Source organism: Rattus norvegicus, chromosome X (genome assembly GCF_036323735.1).
Source record: "Rattus norvegicus strain BN/NHsdMcwi chromosome X, GRCr8, whole genome shotgun sequence".
Taxonomy (NCBI): Eukaryota; Metazoa; Chordata; class Mammalia; order Rodentia; family Muridae; genus Rattus; species Rattus norvegicus.
The window spans coordinates 22,233,173-22,252,453 of NC_086039.1; positions in this window are offsets into that span (position 1 = coordinate 22,233,173).

A 19,281-nucleotide genomic window follows, 5' to 3' on the forward strand; every position below is an offset into this window, starting at 1 on the left:
AGTCCTTCTAGACAACATGCGACATGAGCCAACCTAGGGAAATAAGTCTAAATTGAGATAATATTTTTATGGAACTCTTATTCTAGAAACCAGGCTTCTAAAAGAATTTAGGGCAATGTCTCTTTGTTGAGGTATTGGAGACCGCACCATCGTGAGTTCATATGTAGGAATTGGTAGTCAAACTTTGTAGCATGAAGGATAGACTCTTTGGAGACTGGATTTTGGAGACTAGTTTGTTAGAGGTTAAGTTTTGCTTTCCATAGTTGTGGTTTGCCCTGAAGTTATCTGTATTTTAATGCTAATTCCATTGCCCCAAGGACAGTTGCCTAGTCACTACTCAGAACTCAGGTGACCTTGTGGTTGTGCTCTGGTGTTACAAGGAGAATGTAAGGATTGTGATTAAGGATTGCCAGTGTTGCATTGACTAACTCAAACTTATTTATAATTAAGAAAAAATCAAACAGGTAGAGATTGTTACAAGATTTATGAAGGATTGATGAGGTTTTAGAACTTGTGAGAGCATTACAGCTTGTTTGCTTACTCCAACTGCCATTTCAAGATAGATTTAGAGGATTGTTTTTATGCAGTTTGTTTACATCCTGGCGATTGTGAGTTTTTATTTTGTGAGCTTGCTTATAATTTTAGAGAGCCCATGAAGTGATATCATTAAAAATTTTTACAAAAGAGTGGCTACTAGCCTTATATTATGTAATTTTTTTGCTTCTTCAATGTAAGAAGTTAGAACTTTGAATCTTTCAGTGTATATGGAAATTTTTACTACAAACCTTTGCTCTCAAAATGAGCTTTAACATTTGGGGAGTAACTATTGCTCCAGAGAAGATTCAATATTCATTTTTAATATTTAAAACTAATTTTAAGCTTCTAAGGATATGTTAATTGCCAAAGTTCCTCACCTTACCAGAGGACTTAACTTTGTTATCCTCATTGGAGATAAAGCTTTTGTCATTAGTACAAAATTGTAGGCTAGAGTCATGGAAGGATTTTAAAAAGAAACCTGGTGAAACATACCTTATTCCAAACAGCAATCAAATTGGTTATTACAAAATACTGATATTTGGCCTATTACATATACAAATTTCAGGCAAAATTGATAATTTTACTCCTTGCATGCTTTTGTATTTCCTGTACATTTGTGCATGCAACCCATAGAAAATGGGCTTAGTGTATTTATAGGTGGTTCATCTAATGAAAAGGCTACATGTATGATTGGATCACTTGTTTATTCTCTTGAGTTTCCCCTGCTTCAGCACAGACTATTAAATTACGTGCTGTAGACACTGTTTTTAAATGTTAAAAATCAAGCTTTCAATTCATACACTGATAGCCAATGTGTGGCTTGTGGTTTTACAATTGATTAAAAGTTTTTGGTTTTTTTTTTTTTTTAGATACTACTAGCCCTCAAATTTTCCAATTGCTTAATGCTTTATTAGAGGCAAGTTTTCTACATGAAATCAGTGAGTGATTTCAGTATAATTGTCCGACAACTCACTGTCCTTTCAGTGCTCTGGCTCAGACAACTAAACAAAACCATAGACCCAGCTCTTTGAAAATGGTAATGGAGTTGATACACACCCTCACGAAAAGAGGAAGACTCCATTTGCTTACTTTCAATGCCCAGCCTCACCCTGCCAACTCAGGGATTTCTAAATAAGGCTAAATCTGGACCTTGTTTACAGGATTTGACATTTCTAATTAATGCTTATGTTTAGGCAAATAAAGCTGGTGAGGGGCTGGAGAGATGGCTTAGTGGTTAAGAGCACTAAGTACTGTTTTTTTATAGGCCATTTAAGAACTCAAACTGGATTGCCTGGACCCCTTGGTGCTTGGTCTAAATATTAAAGATAGGTTAGCCACTTCAATTTTGTTTCTGATTGGTTTTAAATGTATAAATATGCTCTACATGCCTTGGTTATGGACTATTGGCTTTCAAGTTATTGGATATGGTTAAAAGGGTATAATATTGGTATCAGAAAGTTGACATAAAGCTGGTAATTTGGATGGAGTCCTTCTAGACAACATGCGACATGAGCCAACCTAGGGAAATAAGTCTAAATTGAGATAATATTTTTATGGAACTCTTATTCTAGAAACCAGGCTTCTAAAAGAATTTAGGGCAATGTCTCTTTGTTGAGGTATTGGAGACCGCACCATCGTGAGTTCATATGTAGGAATTGGTAGTCAAACTTTGTAGCATGAAGGATAGACTCTTTGGAGACTGGATTTTGGAGACTAGTTTGTTAGAGGTTAAGTTTTGCTTTCCATAGTTGTGGTTTGCCCTGAAGTTATCTGTATTTTAATGCTAATTCCATTGCCCCAAGGACAGTTGCCTAGTCACTACTCAGAACTCAGGTGACCTTGTGGTTGTGCTCTGGTGTTACAAGGAGAATGTAAGGATTGTGATTAAGGATTGCCAGTGTTGCATTGACTAACTCAAACTTATTTATAATTAAGAAAAAATCAAACAGGTAGAGATTGTTACAAGATTTATGAAGGATTGATGAGGTTTTAGAACTTGTGAGAGCATTACAGCTTGTTTGCTTACTCCAACTGCCATTTCAAGATAGATTTAGAGGATTGTTTTTATGCAGTTTGTTTACATCCTGGCGATTGTGAGTTTTTATTTTGTGAGCTTGCTTATAATTTTAGAGAGCCCATGAAGTGATATCATTAAAAATTTTTACAAAAGAGTGGCTACTAGCCTTATATTATGTAATTTTTTTGCTTCTTCAATGTAAGAAGTTAGAACTTTGAATCTTTCAGTGTATATGGAAATTTTTACTACAAACCTTTGCTCTCAAAATGAGCTTTAACATTTGGGGAGTAACTATTGCTCCAGAGAAGATTCAATATTCATTTTTAATATTTAAAACTAATTTTAAGCTTCTAAGGATATGTTAATTGCCAAAGTTCCTCACCTTACCAGAGGACTTAACTTTGTTATCCTCATTGGAGATAAAGCTTTTGTCATTAGTACAAAATTGTAGGCTAGAGTCATGGAAGGATTTTAAAAAGAAACCTGGTGAAACATACCTTATTCCAAACAGCAATCAAATTGGTTATTACAAAATACTGATATTTGGCCTATTACATATACAAATTTCAGGCAAAATTGATAATTTTACTCCTTGCATGCTTTTGTATTTCCTGTACATTTGTGCATGCAACCCATAGAAAATGGGCTTAGTGTATTTATAGGTGGTTCATCTAATGAAAAGGCTACATGTATGATTGGATCACTTGTTTATTCTCTTGAGTTTCCCCTGCTTCAGCACAGACTATTAAATTACGTGCTGTAGACACTGTTTTTAAATGTTAAAAATCAAGCTTTCAATTCATACACTGATAGCCAATGTGTGGCTTGTGGTTTTACAATTGATTAAAAGTTTTTGGTTTTTTTTTTTTTTAGATACTACTAGCCCTCAAATTTTCCAATTGCTTAATGCTTTATTAGAGGCAAGTTTTCTACATGAAATCAGTGAGTGATTTCAGTATAATTGTCCGACAACTCACTGTCCTTTCAGTGCTCTGGCTCAGACAACTAAACAAAACCATAGACCCAGCTCTTTGAAAATGGTAATGGAGTTGATACACACCCTCACGAAAAGAGGAAGACTCCATTTGCTTACTTTCAATGCCCAGCCTCACCCTGCCAACTCAGGGATTTCTAAATAAGGCTAAATCTGGACCTTGTTTACAGGATTTGACATTTCTAATTAATGCTTATGTTTAGGCAAATAAAGCTGGTGAGGGGCTGGAGAGATGGCTTAGTGGTTAAGAGCACTAAGTACTGTTTTTTTATAGGCCATTTAAGAACTCAAACTGGATTGCCTGGACCCCTTGGTGCTTGGTCTAAATATTAAAGATAGGTTAGCCACTTCAATTTTGTTTCTGATTGGTTTTAAATGTATAAATATGCTCTACATGCCTTGGTTATGGACTATTGGCTTTCAAGTTATTGGATATGGTTAAAAGGGTATAATATTGGTATCAGAAAGTTGACATAAAGCTGGTAATTTGGATGGAGTCCTTCTAGACAACATGCGACATGAGCCAACCTAGGGAAATAAGTCTAAATTGAGATAATATTTTTATGGAACTCTTATTCTAGAAACCAGGCTTCTAAAAGAATTTAGGGCAATGTCTCTTTGTTGAGGTATTGGAGACCGCACCATCGTGAGTTCATATGTAGGAATTGGTAGTCAAACTTTGTAGCATGAAGGATAGAATCTTTGGAGACTGGATTTTGGAGACTAGTTTGTTAGAGGTTAAGTTTTGCTTTCCATAGTTGTGGTTTGCCCTGAAGTTATCTGTATTTTAATGCTAATTCCATTGCCCCAAGGACAGTTGCCTAGTCACTACTCAGAACTCAGGTGACCTTGTGGTTGTGCTCTGGTGTTACAAGGAGAATGTAAGGATTGTGATTAAGGATTGCCAGTGTTGCATTGACTAACTCAAACTTATTTATAATTAAGAAAAAATCAAACAGGTAGAGATTGTTACAAGATTTATGAAGGATTGATGAGGTTTTAGAACTTGTGAGAGCATTACAGCTTGTTTGCTTACTCCAACTGCCATTTCAAGATAGATTTAGAGGATTGTTTTTATGCAGTTTGTTTACATCCTGGCGATTGTGAGTTTTTATTTTGTGAGCTTGCTTATAATTTTAGAGAGCCCATGAAGTGATATCATTAAAAATTTTTACAAAAGAGTGGCTACTAGCCTTATATTATGTAATTTTTTTGCTTCTTCAATGTAAGAAGTTAGAACTTTGAATCTTTCAGTGTATATGGAAATTTTTACTACAAACCTTTGCTCTCAAAATGAGCTTTAACATTTGGGGAGTAACTATTGCTCCAGAGAAGATTCAATATTCATTTTTAATATTTAAAACTAATTTTAAGCTTCTAAGGATATGTTAATTGCCAAAGTTCCTCACCTTACCAGAGGACTTAACTTTGTTATCCTCATTGGAGATAAAGCTTTTGTCATTAGTACAAAATTGTAGGCTAGAGTCATGGAAGGATTTTAAAAAGAAACCTGGTGAAACATACCTTATTCCAAACAGCAATCAAATTGGTTATTACAAAATACTGATATTTGGCCTATTACATATACAAATTTCAGGCAAAATTGATAATTTTACTCCTTGCATGCTTTTGTATTTCCTGTACATTTGTGCATGCAACCCATAGAAAATGGGCTTAGTGTATTTATAGGTGGTTCATCTAATGAAAAGGCTACATGTATGATTGGATCACTTGTTTATTCTCTTGAGTTTCCCCTGCTTCAGCACAGACTATTAAATTACGTGCTGTAGACACTGTTTTTAAATGTTAAAAATCAAGCTTTCAATTCATACACTGATAGCCAATGTGTGGCTTGTGGTTTTACAATTGATTAAAAGTTTTTGGTTTTTTTTTTTTTTAGATACTACTAGCCCTCAAATTTTCCAATTGCTTAATGCTTTATTAGAGGCAAGTTTTCTACATGAAATCAGTGAGTGATTTCAGTATAATTGTCCGACAACTCACTGTCCTTTCAGTGCTCTGGCTCAGACAACTAAACAAAACCATAGACCCAGCTCTTTGAAAATGGTAATGGAGTTGATACACACCCTCACGAAAAGAGGAAGACTCCATTTGCTTACTTTCAATGCCCAGCCTCACCCTGCCAACTCAGGGATTTCTAAATAAGGCTAAATCTGGACCTTGTTTACAGGATTTGACATTTCTAATTAATGCTTATGTTTAGGCAAATAAAGCTGGTGAGGGGCTGGAGAGATGGCTTAGTGGTTAAGAGCACTAAGTACTGTTTTTTTATAGGCCATTTAAGAACTCAAACTGGATTGCCTGGACCCCTTGGTGCTTGGTCTAAATATTAAAGATAGGTTAGCCACTTCAATTTTGTTTCTGATTGGTTTTAAATGTATAAATATGCTCTACATGCCTTGGTTATGGACTATTGGCTTTCAAGTTATTGGATATGGTTAAAAGGGTATAATATTGGTATCAGAAAGTTGACATAAAGCTGGTAATTTGGATGGAGTCCTTCTAGACAACATGCGACATGAGCCAACCTAGGGAAATAAGTCTAAATTGAGATAATATTTTTATGGAACTCTTATTCTAGAAACCAGGCTTCTAAAAGAATTTAGGGCAATGTCTCTTTGTTGAGGTATTGGAGACCGCACCATCGTGAGTTCATATGTAGGAATTGGTAGTCAAACTTTGTAGCATGAAGGATAGACTCTTTGGAGACTGGATTTTGGAGACTAGTTTGTTAGAGGTTAAGTTTTGCTTTCCATAGTTGTGGTTTGCCCTGAAGTTATCTGTATTTTAATGCTAATTCCATTGCCCCAAGGACAGTTGCCTAGTCACTACTCAGAACTCAGGTGACCTTGTGGTTGTGCTCTGGTGTTACAAGGAGAATGTAAGGATTGTGATTAAGGATTGCCAGTGTTGCATTGACTAACTCAAACTTATTTATAATTAAGAAAAAATCAAACAGGTAGAGATTGTTACAAGATTTATGAAGGATTGATGAGGTTTTAGAACTTGTGAGAGCATTACAGCTTGTTTGCTTACTCCAACTGCCATTTCAAGATAGATTTAGAGGATTGTTTTTATGCAGTTTGTTTACATCCTGGCGATTGTGAGTTTTTATTTTGTGAGCTTGCTTATAATTTTAGAGAGCCCATGAAGTGATATCATTAAAAATTTTTACAAAAGAGTGGCTACTAGCCTTATATTATGTAATTTTTTTGCTTCTTCAATGTAAGAAGTTAGAACTTTGAATCTTTCAGTGTATATGGAAATTTTTACTACAAACCTTTGCTCTCAAAATGAGCTTTAACATTTGGGGAGTAACTATTGCTCCAGAGAAGATTCAATATTCATTTTTAATATTTAAAACTAATTTTAAGCTTCTAAGGATATGTTAATTGCCAAAGTTCCTCACCTTACCAGAGGACTTAACTTTGTTATCCTCATTGGAGATAAAGCTTTTGTCATTAGTACAAAATTGTAGGCTAGAGTCATGGAAGGATTTTAAAAAGAAACCTGGTGAAACATACCTTATTCCAAACAGCAATCAAATTGGTTATTACAAAATACTGATATTTGGCCTATTACATATACAAATTTCAGGCAAAATTGATAATTTTACTCCTTGCATGCTTTTGTATTTCCTGTACATTTGTGCATGCAACCCATAGAAAATGGGCTTAGTGTATTTATAGGTGGTTCATCTAATGAAAAGGCTACATGTATGATTGGATCACTTGTTTATTCTCTTGAGTTTCCCCTGCTTCAGCACAGACTATTAAATTACGTGCTGTAGACACTGTTTTTAAATGTTAAAAATCAAGCTTTCAATTCATACACTGATAGCCAATGTGTGGCTTGTGGTTTTACAATTGATTAAAAGTTTTTGGTTTTTTTTTTTTTTAGATACTACTAGCCCTCAAATTTTCCAATTGCTTAATGCTTTATTAGAGGCAAGTTTTCTACATGAAATCAGTGAGTGATTTCAGTATAATTGTCCGACAACTCACTGTCCTTTCAGTGCTCTGGCTCAGACAACTAAACAAAACCATAGACCCAGCTCTTTGAAAATGGTAATGGAGTTGATACACACCCTCACGAAAAGAGGAAGACTCCATTTGCTTACTTTCAATGCCCAGCCTCACCCTGCCAACTCAGGGATTTCTAAATAAGGCTAAATCTGGACCTTGTTTACAGGATTTGACATTTCTAATTAATGCTTATGTTTAGGCAAATAAAGCTGGTGAGGGGCTGGAGAGATGGCTTAGTGGTTAAGAGCACTAAGTACTGTTTTTTTATAGGCCATTTAAGAACTCAAACTGGATTGCCTGGACCCCTTCGCAAGGGAGGACAATAATACCAGGAAGATTATAGGCCTTACATAAGAGCAATTAGTCAAAAAATCTCATTCTTTATATATCCAAAACAATAATGCTGGAGACAATAATTTGGTATACAAGTCAATTTATAAATACAAGTGCTCATGAAAGACCCCAGCTTAGCAGCAGTAACGCCATTTTGCAAGGCTGTACTTAAGATGACTGGTTCAGGGAAAGGTTAGAACACTGAGTACACAGCGGCTGCCAAGCAGGATGTGTTTGGTTGAAGGCCTGGCAACAGGACGACTTCGGTTGAGCACCTGACAATGAAAAAAGCCCCGGGAGAGGTCCCACACCCCGGTGGGGGGCCGAGTCAGTCGTTATGTTCCAAGAAGGTAGCTAAGAAACTTGCCCCCGGGCTGAACCCTTGCCATATTAGAATCCACCAATTATATCCCTGTAACCATGCATCTGCTTCTGTATGCTTGCTTCTGCTCCCCAAAATCCTATAAAAGCCCATCCTTGGTTCCGTGGGGCACGCCAGTCCCCCGAGTGACTGAAGCGCCCGCAGGTGCCTGTGCCTGTGTATCCCGACAATAAACCAAATCCTCTTGCTGATTGCATCCTGTGGTGTCTCGGTCTGGTCTTTGGAGTTGGAGGGTCTCCACCCCGAGGGAAAGTTCTCCCTGAGAGCTTTTCATTTGGTGTGTTGGCCGGGAAAGGAGATCCTCCACCCAGGGACCACCGACCACCCACTGGGAGGTAAGCCAGCCGGCGTCTGTCTGTCTGTCTGATTTTGTCTCGTTCTGCCTTATTCTGTCTGTTCTGTGAGCGCTCAGCCAGGTCTGTTCTGTGAGCGCTCAGCCAGGTTCTGTGAGCGCTCAGCCAGGTTGTTTGGAATTTGGGCGGGACGAAGAAGGAGCTGACGAGCTCCGACTTCTCGCCCCGCAGCCCTGGAAGACGTTCCAAGGGTGTTAGGGGCCCGACTTTTCGGGGCCCAATCTGGGAGAGGAGAAAGATCCGGACTAACGGCACCTCTGTCTGTATTTTTGGCTTTCAGAGGGCCCCGGACCTTTGCCACCTCCATCTGACTTTTTGCTTTCAGTTTGGTACCAAAGCCGTGCAGCACGCCTGTCTGTTGTTTGTTTGACTGTTGGTGTTGTTTGTTTTCTCTGTGTTCTAATCTTCCTTAGAACTAACATGGGACAGTCCCTAACAATGCCCCTAAGTCTCACTCTTGATCATTAGAAAGACGTCCACGACCGGGCACAACCAGTCCGTCGAGGTTAAAAAAGGAAAATGGCAGACTCTCTGCACATCCGAGTGGCCCACCTTCGGAGCCGGATGGCCAGTGAATGGCACATTTAATAAGATCATTATTTTACAGGTTAAAGATCGGGTCGTCCACGGACATCCTGACCAGGTTCCTTATATTATCACTTGGGAGAGTCTCGCCTTAAACCCCCCCCCCTGGGCGGAACCCTTCGTGGACCCGAATTGGCCTCCCCTCAACCCCCAGCCTGTCCCCTCGGCCCCGCCCGGTCCGCCGGCCACGTCTTCCTCTCTCTACCTTTGTGAAATCAGAGCCTTCTAAAAAACCTGTCCTCCCGGCAGACCCAAACTCCCCTCTCATAGATCTTCTCTCTGACAGGCCCGGCTGAAACGGAGGAGGCAGAGCCGCCGGCCAGATCAGTTGCCGGGCCACAGTCTGATAAGGGTTTCTCCCCTGTCGCAGGGAGATTGCGCAATAAGCGCGAGGTGATGCCAGATACAACCTCCCAGGCTTTTCCACTTAGACAGGGAACCGGTGGCCAGACCCAATACTGGCCGTTTTCAGCAGCTGACATTTACAATTGGAAACAACACAACCCTTCTTTCTCCAAAGATCCGGTGGCACTCACCGACCTAATAGAATCTGTTTTACTTACCCACCAGCCTACTTGGGATGACTGCCAACAGCTCTTACAGGCCCTCTTAACCTCAGAAAAAAAACAAAGAGTGTTCCTAGAGGCCAGAAAGCATGTTCTGGGAGATGATGGGCGTCCCACCCAGCTGCCTGAGGACCAAACTGGGATTTTAATACAGCTGAAGGTAAGGGACACCTACGCCTTTATCGCCAGTTGCTTCTAGCGGGTCTCCGAGGGGCTATATGACGCCCTACTAATTTGGCTCAGGTAAAACAGGTATTACAGGAAGCAGGGGAAACTCCCTCCGCCTTTCTAGAGAGACTTAAGGAGGCCTACCGTATGTACACTCCCTATGACCCAGATGACCCAGGACAAATGACGAGTGTCTCTATGTCCTTCATCTGGCAGGCTGCTCCAGATATCAGGACTAAGTTACAGAGGTTAGAAAATTTGCAGGGCTATACATTACAGGATTTACTTAAAGAAGCTGAAAAGATTTTTAATAAGAGAGAGAATTGAGTCGAATCTTGGCCGCCGTAGTTCAGGGCCAAGAAAGGAAGGGAGATAGGGGGGAGCTCGAAAGGGGCTGAAGCTGGATAAAGATCAATGTGCCTATTACAAAGAGAAAGGGCACTGGGCCAGAGAGTGCCCCAAGAAGCCTGGCGGACCCCGAAAGCCTCGACCACGAACCTCCCTCTTGGCTCTAGATAAAGATTAGGGAGGTCAGGGCCAGGAGCCCCCCCCTGAGCCCAGGGTAACGCTTAAAGTTGGGGGGCAGCCGGTTACTTTCCTGGTAGACACAGGAGCCCAGCATTCAGTCCTCACCCGAGCTTCAGGACAACTCAGCGACCGGACGGCCTGGGTACAAAGAGCTACTGGTGAGAAACAATACCGATGGACTACGGACCGCCGGGTTCAGCTGGCTACCGGTAAGGTGACCCATTCCTTCTTACATGTTCCAGACTGCCCGTACCCCCTGCTGGGCCGTGACCTGCTCACCAAACTAAAAGCACAAATTCATTTTGAGGAAGGAGGGGCCCAAATAACTGGCCCCCACGGAACTCCCCTTCAAGTTCTAACCCTACAATTAGAGGATGAATATAGACTATATGAACCGGGACAGGACAAGCCACAATCCCTAGAAATAGGCACTTGGGTCACGAATTTTCCACTGGCTTGGGCAGAGACTGGTGGGATGGGGTTGGCGCTCCAACAGCCCCCCTTAATTATACAGTTAAAGGCCACTGCAACTCCAGTCTCCATAAAACAATACCCTCTGTCACATGAAGCTTATCAAGGCATAAGGCCTCACATTACGAGGCTTCTGGATCAAGGCATCCTAGTTCCCTGCCGGTCGCCTTGGAATACGCCTCTTCTGCCTGTAAAGAAACCCGGCACTGGAGATTATAGGCCAGTACAAGACTTGAGAGAGGTCAACAAGAGGGTAGAAGATATTCATCCGACTGTTCCAAACCCTTACAATTTGCTCAGTACACTGCCCCCTACACATACTTGGTATACGGTTTTGGACCTGAAAGATGCCTTCTTTTGCCTCCGGCTGAGCCCGAAAAGCCAACCCTTATTTGCCTTTGAGTGGAAAGACCCTGAAGTAGGGCTTTCAGGACAATTAACTTGGACAAGACTGCCTCAAGGGTTTAAAAACAGCCCAACGCTCTTTGATGAGGCCTTACATCGGGACTTAGCTGACTTTAGGGTTCAGCATCCCACCCTCATACTCCTGCAATATGTAGATGACCTCCTCCTAGCGGCCACTTCTGAAACTGCATGCCAACGGGGAACTGAATCCCTCTTACAGACTTTGGGACAATTGGGCTACCGAGCCTCTGCCAAAAAGGCTCAAATTTGCCAGACCCAGGTTACTTATTTAGGCTACCAGCTACGGGATGGACAGCGATGGCTGACCCCGGCCAGGAGACAGACTGTGGCCGGCATCCCTGCCCCCAAGAATGGCCGACAGCTACGAGAGTTCTTGGGGACAGCGGGATTCTGCCGCCTCTGGATTCCTGGGTTTGCTGAAATGGCAGCCCCTTTGTACCCCCTCACTAAACCGGGGGTGCTCTTCCAGTGGGGACCAGAGCAGCAAAAAGCATTTGAAAACATCAAACAGGCCTTATTGTCCTCCCCTGCCTTGGGTCTCCCTGATATTACCAAACCTTTTGAACTGTTCATCGATGAGAAACAGGGGTATGCTAAAGGGGTCCTAACACAAAGGTTGGGACCCTGGAAACGCCCTGTAGCCTACTTGTCTAAGAAATTGGACCCTGTGGCCTCCGGCTGGCCACCGTGCCTAAGGATGGTGGCTGCTATTGCTGTCCTGATCAAGGATGCTGGAAAATTGACTTTGGGACAGCCACTCACCATCCTAGCACCCCACACAGTGGAGGCCTTGGTAAAGCAGCCCCCAGACCGCTGGCTCTCTAATTCCCGCATGACCCACTACCAAGCCTTGTTACTGGATGCAGAACGGGTTCAGTTTGGGCCCGTAGTCGCCCTCAATCCTGCCACTTTGCTTCCTCTACCAGAGGAGGCAGAACAACATGACTGCCTACAAATCCTCGCAGAAGTACATGGAACCAGGCCGGACCTATCGGACCAGCCTCTTCAGAATGCTGACCACACATGGTACACGGATGACAACAGCTTCTTGGCAGAGGGAGAGCGAAAGGCTAGAGCTGCGGTCACTACGGAGGACAAAGTGATTTGGGCGAAAGCCCTGCCTGTTAGTACCTCCGCACAACGGGCTGAACTCATCGCCTTGACTCAGGCGCTCAAGATGACAAAAGGTAAGAGGCTAAATATATATATACAGACAGCCGTTATGCCTTTGCCACGGCACACATCCACGGGGAGATCTACCGGAGGCGGGGGCTGCTCACATCTGAGGGTAAAGATATGGCTAAAATTCTGGCCCTCTTAGAAGCCCTATTCTTGCCCAAAAGACTGAGTATTATACATTGTCCAGGACACCAGAAAGGACACAACCCAGAGGCACGAAGAAACCGGCTGGCCGATGCCACGGCGCGAGAAGCGGCCATGAACAAACAAATCTTGTCCTTAAATAGCCCAGACCAACCCACGTCCCCACCAGTGGGACAAACCAGTTGGGTTTATGCCCATGAGGACATAGAGCTCCTAAAAAAAATGGGGGCCATCTACCACCCTCAACTAAAACAGTGGGTCTACAAAGGACTTTTAAATTGATCTCCTTTTTACATAAATTAACCCATTTGGGGTTTAAGAAGATAAAAACCTTACTAGATCGGGAAGAGATAAATCTGTGTTTTTTGAATCGGGACAAAGCGATACAAAAGGTGACTGAGAGTTGCAAAGTGTGCGCTCAGGTTAACCCGGGAAGGACCAGGATTGGACAAGGAGTTCGTCCTAGGGGACACCGTCCCGGCATCCATTGGGAAATTGATTTTACTGAAATTAAACCAGGTATGTATGGATACAAGTATCTCCTAGTGTTTGTAGACACCTTCTCAGGATGGGTCGAAGCCTTCCCCACAAAGCACGAGACTGCAAAAATGGTCACCAAGAAGCTCCTAGAGGAAATCTTTCCCAGGTATGGCATGCCTCAAGCGTTGGGGTCGGACAACGGGCCCGCTTTCGTCTCCCACGTAAGTCAGTTGGTGGCCAAATTGCTGGGGATTGATTGGAAATTACATTGTGCCTATAGACCCCAGAGTTCAGGTCAGGTAGAACACATAAATAGAACAATTAAGGAGACTTTATCCAAACTTACACTTGCAACTGGCTCAAAGGATTGGGTGGCCCTCCTTCCCCTAGTTCTATATCGGGCCCGGAATACCCTGGGCCCCCATGGTCTAACTCCTTTTGAAATAATATATAGAGCACCACCCCCATTTGTCCATTTCTTTGATTCAAACATTGCTGATTTTGCTGACAGCCCTTCTCTGAGGGCCCATTTACAGGCCCTACAGATTGTGCAGAGAGATGTCTGGAGACCTTTGGCCGCTGCTTACCAGGACAAGCTTGAACATCCGGTGGTGCCACACCCGTTCCAGATTGGAGACACCGTGTGGGTGCGCAGACACCAGACCAAGAATCTCGAGCCACGGTGGAAAGGACCCTACACCGTCCTCCCGACTACCCCGACCGCCCTAAAGGTAGACGGAGTCGCGGCTTAGATCCACGCACCACACGTCAAGGCAGTCCGGTCTGAGGAATTGACTAATCACAACACTACACCCCAGACATGGAGAGTTCAGCGCACTCCAAACCCCTTAAAGTTAAAACTCCTACGTGGCTCCTCCTAGTCCTTTTGTGGCCTAGAGTCAGTGGGGGAATAAGCCCCCACCAGACAGAAATTTCTTGACCAAGTCGAGTGAAAGATTTCACTCAAAGTTAGTAAAAAAAAAATGGGGGAATGAAAGACCCCAGCTTAGCAGCAGTAACGCCATTTTGCAAGGCTGTACTTAAGATGACTGGTTCAGGGAAAGGTTAGAACACTGAGTACACAGCGGCTGCCAAGCAGGATGTGTTTGGTTGAAGGCCTGGCAACAGGACGACTTCGGTTAAGCACCTGACAATGAAAAAAAGCCCCGGGAGAGGTCCCACACCCTGGTGGGGGGCCGAGTCAGTCGTTATGTTCCAAGAAGGTAGCTAAGAAACTTGCCCCCGGGCTGAACCCTTGGGGGGCCGAGTCAGCCGTTATGTTTCAGGAAGGTAGCTAGGAAACTTGCCCCCAGGCTAAACCCTTGCCATATTAGAATCCACCAATTATATCCCTGTAACCATGCATCTGCTTCTGTATGCTTGCTTCTGCTCCCCAAAATCCTATAAAAGCCCATCCTTGGTTCCATGGGGCGCGCCAGTCCCCCGAGTGACTGAAGCGCCCGCAGGTGCCTGTGCCTGTGTATCCCGACAATAAACCAAATCCTCTTGCTGATTGCATCCTGTGGTGTCTCGGTCTGGTCTTTGGAGTTGGAGGGTCTCCACCCCGAGGGAAAGTTCTCCCTGAGAGCTTTTCACTCAGTGTCCTCAATTTAATCCTCGAGGACTTATCTTAATAAATAATATTTTAACAAAATCTTAATAAATAAAAAGGGGGAGTTATATCCCTGTATGCTATGTATGCTATACAATTATTTAATAATAGACTTTTTATTTCAATTTTAAAATTTGGATGCCAAGGAACTCTGAGTGTTTATGGCACCCTACAACTAGGCATACTTCTGCCTAGGTGAAATAGAAAGACCCACATATTGGCATGATCCTGTCCAGGTATTTTATATGGGGAAGAGGGAATGTTTGTGTTTTTTTTCTACAGGATGCTGCAGGAGTGTGCCAGCTGCCTGAGTGTCTGGTGAGACATGCTGATCCTGGGAGCATGAAGATTCAGCTCTCCTGGTTCGGGTCCCTGGAGTCATTCCTCTGCCCTGAGAGGAAGATGGAGGATTCCCCCTCATCTTTTGTCATCACAGAAATTCTGGCGTTGCTGCAGTCATTGTGTCCTGTCCCATCGCGGCCTGCGCTCCGACCCTCTGTCCACTGCTGCTTGCTGGAAGCTGCTGTGGACTGGGGAACTCTGCCCTGGTTTTGCAGATCTCAGACATGGTTCCACTGCCTGCTGGTTGCTCCAGAGAAGAATGACTGATCCTGAACTGTCCTGGGAAATACCTTGGCATTTTCACTGCTATTGTAGCAGCCATTACTGCTGCAGCCATTGTGTCTGCAGTGTCTGGAGTTACCCTCCCCCAATCTATTGTTAGGCAAGCACAGTGGGTGAACTTTCTGGAGTAGTTGCTAACAATTGGGAATTCTAAATTTTATTATAGGAGCGGCTTGACTACGGCCCTTGGTGGTAGCAGCTGAGGAGAACCAGATGAGGTGCCCACTACTTATCGGGAGAGGCTCAATTTCCACAATCTCTTAAATTAATGCCTTCTGGCCCCTGCTCCTTCACCCCTGGGCTCAAGTAAGAGGAATGAGAAGATGACCTGATGTAGCTATTCTCAGCGACGGGCAACTTCCTCTGACCCTTGACCAATCTACATATGGAGCCTTGAGGGCGACAAGGTAGTCCTATGACAGAGAGGCTGGGGTCTGAGAGGTCGATCCTAAGACAGAGTTAGCTACACCCCGTTTAAACGTACAGGCCGGTCAAATGCTCCTCTGCCCAGTTTCTCCCCCAATAAACACACACGTATAGCCCAGAACGGTGTGTTACAGCATAAGTTCATTCCTAGCCATTGGGGTGCAGTCCGAACTGCAAGAGTGGCTCGCCATGGCCGAGCTGGGCACTCTGTGAGGCATGTCTGATCTCTCTGACCACTACTTCCACCTAATGGTCTTTTATAAAAGAATAACGGGGGACATGTAGTGCCATATTGGATTTGGGCCTGGCCGCTTTGTAACTGCATGGCCATAGTTAAGAAGTCATGGGATTGTTGGACAGAGGCCTCTCCCATGTATTTACGGCACAGGAAGAAAAGACCAAGTAGTAAATACCCAGTGTCTCCACTGCATGACCTCTGCTGAGCCCGGCTGATGCATGTGGAACCGACACACCTGGACCACACCTGGACCACACCTGGGTGGTGGTCAATTTACTTCTGCCTTTTACTTCCTCAGCCTTTATCCTTGAGATTTAGGCTGGTCTTCTGGGATTTCTCCCTAATTAATTCAGGTCTCCTAGTCGGTCTTTTGTTACTGAAGTCACGAGCCAGGTAGTCACGGGCCAGGGTTTCCCACTGTGCTTCCCAGATATTTTCTACCTGGAGACTTGGGTATATAAGTGGTGAATAAAGCTACAGGACTCTCTCACTCTTTTTCCTCACTCTCACTCTTCCTTCTGCTCTTCCACTCTCTCTTTCTCTCTCTCTCTCTCTCTCTCTCTCTCTCTCTCTCTCTCTCTCTCTTTTCCTCTCTTCCTCTCCTGGCTTGACATGATAACCTGTGTGTGTGTATGTGTGTTTCTTTCATCCTGTAGGCTTTCGCCTGATTCTTGGTACCCTGTCGGTGCTGGCGCCGACACATAACTTCACAGAGAAACCTTGTATGAAATCAAAACTGAAACCAAATTATCAACAAACTATTTACATAATTGTCAGACTGATTTACACTTTCTGCTTTGAAGCCTCCTTAACTCATTCAACTAAATACTGTATGTTGCCATTGGTTTCATGTTTCCTTCAGTGGGGGCTGGGATGTAGCTTAAACCTCCTTGTCTGCAACCTTCCTAGGTTACTCTAGTTCTTTCCTTAGTTTCATAGGGAAACTGATGTCATTACAAATAAACTCCTTCAGTATACATCCCCTGGTTTATCATTCCTAGGCATCATACCCAGGAAGAGTAGTATGTATTACAAGTAGCAAATGTATGTATTATATGTTCTCTGTGTGTGTTTTACTGTTATCTATGAAATAAGTAAAAAATTGTAATGGTTTTACAACCCAAGTGGTTGTTTTGTTTCTTTGCCTTGATGGAGATTAAACTCAGGGTATCTTTGCAGGCTAGGTAAATTCTCCACAACTGATCAATATTTCTACATTAAATTTTTTCCTCTTTTCAAACTCCTAATGTTCTAGCTAAAATTCTAGACTATACCACATACTGCCCTTATTTGCTACCCAGCCACAGTTATTGCAGAAAAAGGGTTTGGCTAATCAAACAGCTGCATATTGGATAGATAAAGTGGGTGTTGTTCCCACAGTTCATATTCTGTGTCCTACAATTAATATATAGGACAGACTAGCTCCCACTGAGTTTTACAAGTGGTTTCAGGGGTTGATAAAAATCTAATAAAAGAAAGTCTACACTAGCCATGTATATCAAACCTAATATTAAATGCATCAGTTGAATTAATGTTGAATCAGCCTGGAAAGTTGTGACTCTGTGTTGCTGTTCTCACTGTGGCATTCTGTGCTCTCCAGGGTCTGACCCATGTCATAAAAGTTTTGATCAGATGGGTCAGCATTGACCAACCTCAATCTGTGTCCAATGGCTTTCTCCTTGGGCTCATTTTGCTCCTCTCTGTCTTTCCATTTGTCTCAGCAAGGAGTGCAAGTTAACAGAACACTGCCTAAGCTATGGGTCATAGAACACACATTGTGCCAGAGAGTGCCCTCTGAGACAGGTCTGCATCCATTGACATTATATAGAAGGAATAAAGGCTTACAGGAAACCTCAAGGAGAGGATGTTTCTTTCAAAAGTCACCAGTATGTGAACACTGAGAAATGGTGATCTGTGTGCTCCATTTGCAGGAAATCTCTCCTGGGGTTTCATGAGGATCACATACCCAAAACTGTAGGCAAAGACATGCTAAAAGAGATATTTCAAAGACAGAGGGTGCACCCTTTGCCTATTGGAGAGTTGGTACCAAAAGTAAAGCAAGACAAAAAAAAAAACACAATAGAAAACAACAAAATGGAAAATAGCTGCAGGAATCAGTTTCAAATTTAGTTTTCCATCTTTGAAACCATGAGAAGTGAGCTCCCTACACCCAAATCACAAGGGGGAGAAAGCTGAACTTGGAGAAGTGCAGACAATACTGAGACCCCAGTGGAGACAACCAATTCTGCCCACTTTTTCTCACATTCCTGTCCCAAGGAGAAACTGCATAATACCTCTGAATACAAGAATATAGGAGCAGTTAGCAGCAGGAACTTGCTGGTTTCTGCCTGCACCTGAAACTGATCTGAACTGGTCTCAGAGCTCCCTATACACAAATCCTATGGAGGAGAGAGCTGTACCATCAGAAGTGTGGACAATCCTGAGAACTCAAAAGAGAGAACTATTTTCTGCCCACATTCCTGACCCAAACGGAAATGGCCTAGTTCCATCTGTGCCCTCTGGCCACAGGGCACTTGGAGCAGTCAGGAACAGGACCAGATATGGGTTTCTGCCTGTGCAAAGAGCTGAAAGTCAGGCTCCAGAAGTGTCTGCACATCTGAGAGTAGAGGTAAGAACAACTTTTCTCCTCCAAGCGACCCACCTGGTGGCCTCAGGTCACACAAAAACAGAAGTCCTCTGGGGCAAGACATTTCCAGTTTCTGGTTGTGCCTGGAATTAACTGAACTGATCCCAAAGCTCCCTGCACCAAAAGACCATGGGAGAGAGAGCTGAATTCCCAGAAGTACAGATAATCCTGAGATCTCAGGGGAGCACACCATTTTCCCCACTTCTGCTCACATTCCTGACCCAAAAGGAACCTGCAAAGAGGCCTCTGGATACAGGAATATAGGAACAGTCAGCAGCAGGAATGTGCTTGTTTCTGCCTGTGCCTAGAAATGATCTGAACTAGTACCACAGCTCCCTACACACAAATCCTGTGGGTGAAAGAGCTAGAGTCTCAGAAATGCAGACAATTCAAAGAACTCAGAGAAGACAACTACTGTCTGCCCACATTCCTGACCCAAGAGGAAATCACCTAGTGCCATCTATGCTCTCTGGGAACAGGGACCTAAGATCAGTCAGCAGCTAAACTCTTAGTGTTTCTGCCTTT